The following is a 10,571-nucleotide window of genomic DNA, read 5'->3' as shown; positions in this document are numbered from 1 at the left end:
AGCTCTCCTCCAAGATTGGGAATACGACAAGGATGCCCTGTGTCACTACTATTATTCAACATTGTACTCGAAGTTCTAGCTAGATCAATTAAGCAGGAAAAAGAAATAAAAGCCATTTGAAATGGGAAGGCATCATTATTTGTAGATGATATGATGCTACACTTGGAAAATCCTGAGAAATCTACAACAAAGTTACTTGAGCTAATAAATTCAGCAAGGTGGTGGGATAAAAAATTAATTTGCAAAAATCATTTTTATACACAAGCAATAACCCAATTGAGGAGTCAGTTAAAGAAAAAAATTGTATTGCACTCTGGATGGTTGGTGGTCATCCAGACATACCTAAAATATATATAAATGGCTGTCCCCAACACAGCTCCATTGAATTCACTGTCTGGCCCCCACAAAAGTCAGTCAGATCCTGGAGGATAACAACGTTACTATTCAACCAATAGTAACTTTTGTTGAAGCTGGTGAAAAAGTGGTAGGTCTGATAGAGCAGATTAACACAGTCTTAGCTATATGATATGTGGCCATTGGTTTGATAAATATTCTTTTGCATCTCTTTTTGAAATAATTAGAAACAGCATTCTCTTGGAATGCAACAGCACATATGTAATTACATATTTGGCTCTTTGTCATAATATATATTTTTCTCTTTGGGAGTTTTTATTCATAAATTATTATTATTAATCAGTTAGCACAATGTAGAATCTGAGAAATTTCAAATGAGTCCACACTACAGCACAGAAGAAAATAAAATAGTGAATGTTTAGCTGCAGCTAGCATTACCATAACTGAAGAGATCTTCTTTCTTCTAAGAAACAAGAAATTCTTGAGAACAGCAAGTAACTGGTCAAATGAATAAACAGATTGATTCCAATTAGAATAACACCAGTCTGATTAGTCCATATTTTTTAAAAGGGAAATTAAGAAGTCTCTCTGATTATATTTAACTCTACATGAAATTTAGACAATACCACGTTTTATTCGACCCAACTTTTGATTAATTATCACTACCAGTTTTCAGCTGTGATAGAGAAAAAACAAGCAGCATTCCGTTTCCATAATATAAATTTCTATTCTACACAGAAAGGGAGATTAAATCCAAAAAAGAAGAGACCCATTAGGGTCTTATGTCCATTGTTAAATTTCCAGCCACTTTAAGTGATCTGAGATTCTGAAATTCTATCCAGCAGGTGATAGTATTAAGCTGGAAGTTCAGAGTATATAAAAATATTTTCAAAGTTTTTCACCATTCTGAATTCATTGAATGACTTCTATGTAGTAGATTAGCACTATACAAATGACTAATTAAGAAGCAGAAATATAAATGACATATGTCTATGTCTCTGGCTGAGGAACAGTTAATTCTCTATCAGAGCAATCAGTCTTCTCTTTGCTCACTGGGTGTAACCATATCAGAAAGTAAGGAACCATTCTCTCTAGCACATCAATTTCTGTTCTGACCTAGAGTTTAGCTCAAAGAAACAAAAAGCATAAAGACACTTGCATTAGTGGTATCAGTAGAATCTGTTAATACATATTTTGTATTACTTTGTGTTACAAAAAGCTTTGAAATTGCTTAGCCCTTTATCAATTACTCTAAATTACAAAAAACTTTCATTAAAAAGTATCACTAGAAAGAAATGCAAGCAAGAGGCAAGAATATATAAAATTGTAGTAAGGCAAGTAATATCAAGTTAGACTTGCTCAAGGAAAGAATCTTCTCCAATTACATGATTGGAGCACCCCTTGATTTCTGAGCTAAAATTTTCATCTGCAAGGTCTTAATTAATGACTGAAGCATTAATTAATGATTGCTGAGACAAACCCTGAAACTTAACACTTGGAACACATAGTAAAACGTTGCTTTACCCAGTAAACTCTGAGAATCCTTGAGTGATTATAAGAAGCTGAATCACTGAGGATTATGATAAAATTCAAAATGGTCATGAACCATTTTGACAACAAAAGTGGTAGTGAGCAGAAAAGACAGATACATTTGTCACAACTTTGGGAGAAATAGAAGTGGACTATTTTTGTCTAGTGTGGGATAAATTAGAGGCTCAGGAAAACTTGGCAAAGGGCTCTTCCTCTTAAGCACTTATGTAGAACTATGTTTGAAGACCAGCCAAGAATTCTTCCAATTACTGGAAGATAAGATACTTTTTACATTCACTAACATTCCCCTCTCTGCAGTCTTCAGAAAAAGTAAGAATACTTTAAAAACAGATTGAAACTGTGATTCCAGGTAAACATTTCACAGTTACAACAGTTCCCTTAAAAATAAAAGTATGAGAAGTAGGTAAAAATCTGTTTTCAAATTTATACTAAGAGTTTCAATATAGCAAATATGGTCCTGAAAAATATCTGTACTACAAGGTATTCCAGTCCCAGGAAATGGTTAATTATGTATGCAAAGTTAGCAAGTGAAGTTGGTCAGCAAAAAAGGGAGATTACTCATGTTGGGCTAAGTCTGGAATAAACTTGCTTCTGACAACTCATTCTAGGCATGACTCAGCAGGTGAGGAAAGAGTAGCATATTCTTTCCATTGAGAAGTGATTATCTGTAACTGAGTGTAGAATTTTATGCCCTGTTCAGTGACAGTGCCTCAAGGAATATCAAGAGTCTGTGAATGAGAACGCTCACAAAGTCTAGAATAAGGACCTTTCACACATTTCTCTGACAATCACTAGGTAGGAATATTTCTGAGCCTTGGTCCATTCCTGGTAAAGACGGCAGTTCCACTTCTGTATGAGTTTTCATTTGTAGTCTTGATTCTTCATTCAATGTTTCTGTCTCCAGTACTATAAAAACTGGACCAAGAATCATTTCTTTGTAACAGGTCATTTTGGGCTTGACATTTGATATGGTTGGTCCAACAGAGTTGCCATTTTCATATGAAATTTAGACTTTAATTTTTCATTCATCAAGTAGGATAGAAGCTCCCTCCTTTGTTCCACTATTATATTGAAGACTTGATATTTGGTCTGGAGGTTTATCAGAGGACCAAGATAATTTCCAGGTTGGTCTCCTACATTGACATCCACATTTTTGACAAGTTCCACAAGCTGTGGAAGCCATTCTTTGGCCTACCCTACAAGAATGGCTGTTAGAAGAGATTTGAAGTGCTGACCAGTTGCACCAAATCCTGCCATAACCATTCGATTCCTTATTGACATCTGGCATGACCACTCCATGGTTCTTGACTCCCATGTTGGCTTGAACTCTCTTTCATATCTTGAATTTCTCTTGAGGAAGTACTCTCCTGCCTGGTTGGATCCCACAAAGCTGATTGCTTTCATATCCAGATGATTGCAAATAAAATTTAGAGCTTTATGTTGTCCATGGATAATGTTCCATGTTCCATTCGTAAACAAGAAGCATAGTTGCTTCAGGGACTCACTCAGCTGGCTTAATTAGGAAGGTATTTCCACACACCATTGCTACAAGAAATATCCAAAAGGGAATTATGGCAGGAAAACTGAATGGTTCAATGCTTGCACACACCCAGGGGCTGATGGGAGGAATAAATGTTCATGTCTTTGGTGATAGATTCAATGGTTTCTCTCAGCATGAGGGATGTCCTCTTACAGGCATGCCCAACCACCTGAAGGCCTCAAAATACATTTCCTTCCTCATCAGCTTTGTGGAACTTCCCTTGTTCCTACATGATTATCCTGGCAATTTCTTTCAAGTTTTCTTTAATAAATTGTAAATGGTGAAACAGGACCTATAGATGGCTTAATACTGAAGTGTCTGCCTATGCAGAAAAAGTTTGTTTTCAGGAAGCAATGCCAGTATCCATTTCAGCCTTGGTGGCCTGAAGGACCTGACAATTTACCTCATTGGTTGCCAGGTTATGACTGTCAATCCATTTTTGTCTTTAGGATTCAACAAACTTCCCATCAATGAACAGTTTTACAGTTGGCACTGAAGAGGGGGAGAAGGAGGATGCCAGATACCAGCTGGAGCTGACCTTGGAAGAAACCTGAAAGATATGGGCTCATATAGCTGCAGCAACTACCAATGCATAATCTGGACCTCTTCTCCAGCTTCTCACTGCACTGTCCATAATATCATTTTAAGAGACCAAGGTCATTTTGATGCTTTTCAGATCACCATAATGTTCCATTATATTGATGACAGCATGATTATCAAAACATATGAGCAAGAAGTGACAAGTGCTTTGGAGGTTTTAAATTTTGTATGTACTCTAGATGGTAGATGGTTAAGTCTGAAGAATCAGGAAACTGGCACATCCTTAAAATTTTAGGGGGTTCAGTAGTCTGGGTATCTCAGGACATCCCATCTAAGTATAGGACAAATTATTGCAAATTGCATCTCCTATCACTAATAAGGATACACCATGGCTGCTGTTTTTTGAGTAAGCATATTCTATACAAAGAAATATTGCTCCAACCAATAACGGATGAAGTGAAATACTTTCATCTTTGAATGGGGCCAAACTGGAAAGGATTCTTTTGTAATTGGGGCTGCATGAGTGCAAATAGCCCTGCTGCTTTGTCATTCTCTTTAGCACACCATATGGTATTAGAAAAAATTGTTAGTGGGAATTGACAAGATGCAGAGGTTATAGGAAGCATCAATGGGATAATCACAATCCAATCTTCTATGATTCTGGAACAAATATTTTCCTAAGACTTAAAGAATATGTAATATGTAAATTTGGCATCCCACTGTATAGTAAAGTCTGAAATTAAGGTACAATATTAAAGCACCGATATTCTTATGCCTCTTCAGGTCCCAAAGTCCTACCTGTGAGTTCCTCTGCTCTTTCCAAATACTGCCTCCCACATGGTGGGGAAAATTCACCACCCAGCTAATTCCTCTATCATCCAGACCTTCTGCTTTTCACCCCATAGTCAGCCTAATGGGCTTCAGTTGCCTACCAAACCCATGAAATTATTCAAACAACCCAATTGCATCCTCCCTTGGGAACCAAGGGATAGCTAGCCTTTTTGTCATTACAAAGCCAGCTTTACCCAACCCCTGATGTTTTACTCTGCTCTCAAGTGCAATAGTGTTCAGTACTTACATGACATGTGGTGTCTTCATTCTCTTGGATGTGAGCATATTTACCTAATGAACTTCTCCAAATCTCATCTGTGATAGGTGTTACATGTTTGGCCATCTCATAGTATTTAAGGTAGAGGGTATATTCTTTACTATCTGGGTGAATAGTTGGTCAGAACACCCACAAAAAGTCAGGTCATTCCCAAGGCCTACTTTGAAGCAAAGGAGGAGTGAGAGAAGTGACTTAACAATGATCCAATGATCTACTGGTCCTATCACTTGCAGCACCATCTAGAAGTTGAAGGCCTAATTGAGCAATAGGATAATTTATTGCAAGTGTAGCCAAAGTGCCAGCTTGTAGAAGACATTTTGAGATTGGGGTGCCATTTTCCAGGATATAGTATATAAATTGAATCAACAACTATTATATGGCAATGTGACTCATTAGGTAGCATACATAGGTCCAGGAGTAAAGTTGTTGTTGGGAAATTTGAGTCTCCATCCCAGCAATACTGGGCACTGTGGGTTAGAAGTGCTGGTTTATACAACAAGAGGGAATATTTACACCAATTTTGATGGTAAATGTCCCAATGTGGTAGTCATTTCCTGAGAAGGGAACAGAAAAACAGGCTTGCAGCACTCATGGATGAGAAGATAGGTTCTTTTACTAAGTGAACCACCTAGCCACTGGACTTGCTGACTAAAGAATCTAGAATGTATATACTAGAGGAGGGAAATGAGTACCAGTTGTGGTCTAAATGCCCACTTTGGGAGCAGTGGCTGTATTTTATCCTAGTAACTTTCATCTTGTAAGTTTTCTTAAGACTAAAAGGCACCCTAGATTCCTCAAGTTGCTGCTACTAGAACTCAAATAAAGCAAATAGTTGCAAATGGATTAAGGAATGTCTGTCATGTATGCCATGCTGTGGCATCCAGGTCCCATCTTTAGGTCTGAAAGATTTACCACCACCACAACCACCCCCAGCTACTGTGATGGTTATTATCTGACATTTCTTATCAGTCAGATCTCTTTGGGAATTGGTTAAGGGGGTTAGCTGCCTACCCCAGACCTTATCCCTTTCCTATGGTAGTTCACATGCAAATTGTGTAACACCCCAATTTGAGATGGTTCTAAAGGTTCATCCCAGGTTCAGAGCTCTCTGAAGGATCTGCTGAAATCTTATAAATATACTGTCACTCAAATTTTTCTCCTGTCAAATCCCGCTTAATTCTCCACTAACTAGTGTTGATCTTCATAGCTTTCCCTAATAAATTTCTTCCAAGCTGATTTCCATCCCAATGTTTGCTTCTCAAGGAACCAGACTTTTGACCAAATTTTCCTGATCCCTCTAATTTCATTTTCAGGAGGGATACTGTAGATTTTACTATCACATGGAATATCATGTTGGTCTGTTATGCTGGTGAAATTATGCAAAATAGACATGGGGAATATAAGAAATAGTTAAGTATCCTAGATGCCTTAGTAAGACATATGTGTGCCAGATGATGTAACATTACTATTAAAAAGTTCAGGAGCTCAAATAATCAGTGAAGTCTTTAAGTGTTTTGGGGTATGTCAGGATATCTTTTTTAAAGTTCCTGCATCTTACAGTGCCCTCTACAGTAGAAGAGTCAATCCTTGGTGAATTTCTTTGTAGTTTGGAGGCTGTTAGGTCAGGGGAATGGGAAAAGGAACTGCAGCTGGAGCTGCAGAGGCTGTGTCACCCTTCCCAACCTGACTTCTGGAACTAATGAACCGCCCCTTCCAGATGTTACCTGACCCCCATCCTTAAAAGCTGCCCGCACTGAAGCCCACGTGCGGACTCCCCTCTCTCCATCTTGGATGCGGTGAGCTCTATCCGGGAGCGCCGAAATAAACTCGCTCACTTTAAATTTCCTGGTCTACTTTTCTTCTTTTTCACCCTTTTGCCTCCTAAACCTTTCATCTGGTGCCGGAAACCTGGGAGAGGAGCATGGGTGCTGCCTGCCTGGTCAAGGGTGCCCCGGCTTCCTCTCTCCTCCTTCCTCCACATAGCCAGTGACAAGGGATCCTTCGGCCCACCACTGCATCCACCACGGATTGGGTAAGTCCCTTCCCTCCTAGCCCTGCTGCTGGGTCTCACGGTTCCAAGAGAGCCTGTCCATTAATTACTCTCCGAAAATCGTGAATTCACATCAGGTTCTCTTCTGAGGGCTGAGGTGAACGGGGATGCCTGCAAGCCTCATACCCTTTTTCTGGGACTCAAAAAGCTGTGGGGATGCCCCGCTTCTCGTTTCCCTCCCAAATTCAGATCCAGGACCTGAAAGGGCCTCAAACCAGGGTGAGACGTCCCCTGGGGAGATGAGCCCCCACTCATAAGAGCTCCGAGGACTCTCTCAGGGCGTTGGGACGCCGACACCCCCTGGGCCAGTCCTTTCTCTTTTGAGACCCATCAGTATGGGCAATAAATCCTCAAAAACCAAACCTTATACTCCTCTGGGTTGTCTCTTGACTAACCTATCCACACTGGATTTACTTCCAGACATCCGGCCAAAATGCCTCACTTACTTTTGTAAAAAGGCTTGGCCCCAATATCAATTGGATAATGATTCTCATTGGCCTGAGGATGGTACTTTTGATTTTAATATCCTTACAAACCTCCACAACTTTTGCCAGAGGAACAACAAATGGGCCGAAATTCTTTATGTCCAGGCTTTTTTCCTTCTGCGCTCCCACCCTTCCCTTTGTACCTACTGCTCTACAGCTCAGGTTCTCCTAGCCAAGGAAACTCCCAAATCCCCACTTCCCTCCGAAGAAACTTCCTCCTTTTCTGACCCCCTCAATTCATCTTCCTTTAAAAGACCAGGGCCACCACCACATCTTGCGAAACTAACCTCCTCTCCCTCGCTCTACCCTCCCCTCCCTCCAGCAGTGCTCCAGTCGCCATCTTGCCTTTCCCTCTCCCCTTCTGCTTCAGCGACATCTCAGTTGCCATCCTCTCCTTCTCTTCCTCCTTCTGTTCCGGTGACGTCCCAGCCACCATCTTGCCCTCCTCTCTCCCTTTCCACACCAGCAGCACTCCCGCCGCCATCTTGCCTTTGTCTTCCTCCTCCACCAGTGGCACTCCAGCCACCATCTTACACCTCTCTCCCTACCCCTGCTCCAGCAGTATTCCAGCCACCATCCTATCCTTCCCTTCCTCCTTCTACTCCAAAGGCTCTCCCATTACCAGCATGCCCCCCATCCCCTGCTTCAGCTCTTCTGCCACCAGCTAGTTCCTCGCTACCCTCACCCGTAAGCTCCCATACCCGCTCAAAAAGTACTTTACTCTGTCCCCTTCGGGAGGTTGCAGAACCTGAAGGATTAATTTGGGTACACATTCCCTTCTCTCTGGCCGATCTTTCACACATTGAAAAATGGTTGGGCTCCTTCTCCAATGATCCAACTACCTATACTAAAGAGTTCCAGTATCTAGCTAATGCTTATGACCTCACTTGGCAAGGCATTCATGTAATCTGCTCTTCTTCCCTCACTACAGATGAAATGGACCACATTTTCAATGCATCCAGGGCCCATGCTAACCAAGTGCATATAACCAACCACACCATGCTGGTAGGGGCTGAGGCAGTGCCAGACCAAGAGCCAGGGTGGGAATATCAGGTTGACACTCCAGCGGGGAGGAACAAGTGGACTAGACAGGACAAACTGCTTACATGCCTCATAGCCAGCATGCAGAAAGCTTCACATAAAGTAGTAAACTTCCATAAGCTAAGGGAAATTACCCAGGGTCCTGATGAAAACCCGGCCACTTTTCTACACCAGTTCACAGAAGCCCTCTCCCAATATACCCACCTAGACCCTGACTCGGAGGCTGGTAAACTGTTTTAGCCACGCACTTTATATCCCAATTGGCTCCAGATATAAGATGTAAACTTAGAAAAATTGAGGAAGGCCCTCAGGCCCCTATCCGTGACCTGGTAAAAATGGCCTTTAAAATTTTTAATACTCATGATGAACTGGAGAGAGCAGAAAAGGAATCCTGGGACTGCCAAAAGGCGAATTTACAAATCTAATCCCTGATTGCAGCTCTGTGGCCCACTTCAATGGAGAAGAAGCTGGCTATGACTAATCCACCACCAGGAAAGTGCTTCAAATGTGGCCTTGATGGACACTGGTTCTGCCAGTGCCCCAATCCTTGACTGCCCAAGAGACCATTCCCTCTCTATGGTAAAAAGGGACATTGGAAAAGTGACTGCCCCTCAGCGCCTAGCCATGGAGGGGCTGTCCTTCCAACCCCTAACCCACCGCTAGCAGTCCTGGGCCTGGCCACCGAAGACTGAAGATGCCCAGCCTCAGCTACCCCAATCACCCTCGTTGAGCCCAGGGTAGCAATCAAGGTAGCAGGTAAGTCCACCTCCTTTTTAGCGGACACAGGGGCTACCTTTTCTGTCCATCCTTCTTACTCAGGTCAACTCCTTCTTTCCCAGGTCACAGTTATGGGCATAGATGGCCATCCTTCATGCCCCTTAACTACTGGGCCGCTTACATGTTTAATAGAAGGGTACCCCATTACACACTCTTTCTTAGTAATGCCTTCTTGCCCTAGCCCACTAATGGGGCGAGATCTTCTTGCAAAATTAGGAGCCTCACTACACTGGATAAAAAATCCTCAAGCAAATTTACTATTACCCTTATGTTTGGCCTCCACCCACACTCAAGGTTCCACCCTTCCCACTCCTCCCCTACCACCTCACCTAGTAAACCCAGAAGTGTGGAATACCTCCACTCCCCTTATAGCTTCCCATCATAAACCAGTTCTCATACAATTAAAAGATCCATCCTCGTTCCCATCTCAGCCACAATTTCCTATCTCCATAACCCATCGGAAAGGGCTACAGCCCATCATTAACCAGCTCAAGGGAAAAGGACTCCTCATACTCACTAACTTACCATGTAACACCCCTATTTTACCTGTCAGGAAACCTGACATTTCTTACCGTTTAGTCCAAGACCTCAGACTAATTAATGAGGCTGTCATCCCCATCCACCCAGTAGTTCCCAATCCATATACTCTTCTCTCACACATACCTCCTCACACTACTTGTTATTCAGTTCTGGACCTCAAAGATGCCTTTTTTACCATCCCCCTAGACCCTGCCTGTTACAGTCTATTTGCTTTTACCTGGGAAGATCCAGACTCTTCAGCTGCCCAGCATCTTACATGGACAGTATTACCTCAGGGGTTTCGTGATAGCACCCATATCTTTGGCCAAGTCCTAGCCAGGGACCTAATAGAGTGCAATCTAACTCCCAGTATTGTTCTCCAATATGTAGATGACTTATTAATTTGCAGCCCTTCTGAAAAGGCTTCTACAAAGGCTACAGCCACCCTACTAAATTTTTTAGCTGATAAAGGATATCAACTTTCACCAGCCAAAGTTCAACTTTCTTCCTCCACCATCACTTATCTTTGTCTCCGCCTCACTCCTACCTCCCGTCATCTCACAGTAGACAGACAACAAGCACTCCGTGAACTCCAACCTCCAGAAA

General features: G+C 41.9%; 1 pseudogene; it reads right to left on the bottom strand.

The window, feature by feature from the left end:
- Positions 1-2,504: 2,504 nt before the first annotated feature.
- On the bottom strand, positions 2,505-4,031 carry LOC143655436 (methylmalonate-semialdehyde/malonate-semialdehyde dehydrogenase [acylating], mitochondrial pseudogene; annotated as a pseudogene).
- Between the last annotated feature and the right edge of the window lie 6,540 nt (positions 4,032-10,571).

The sequence above is a fragment of the Tamandua tetradactyla genome, chromosome 14 (genome assembly GCF_023851605.1).
Source record: "Tamandua tetradactyla isolate mTamTet1 chromosome 14, mTamTet1.pri, whole genome shotgun sequence".
Lineage (NCBI taxonomy): Eukaryota > Metazoa > Chordata > Mammalia > Pilosa > Myrmecophagidae > Tamandua > Tamandua tetradactyla.
This window is presented reverse-complemented; position numbering and strand designations above follow the sequence as displayed.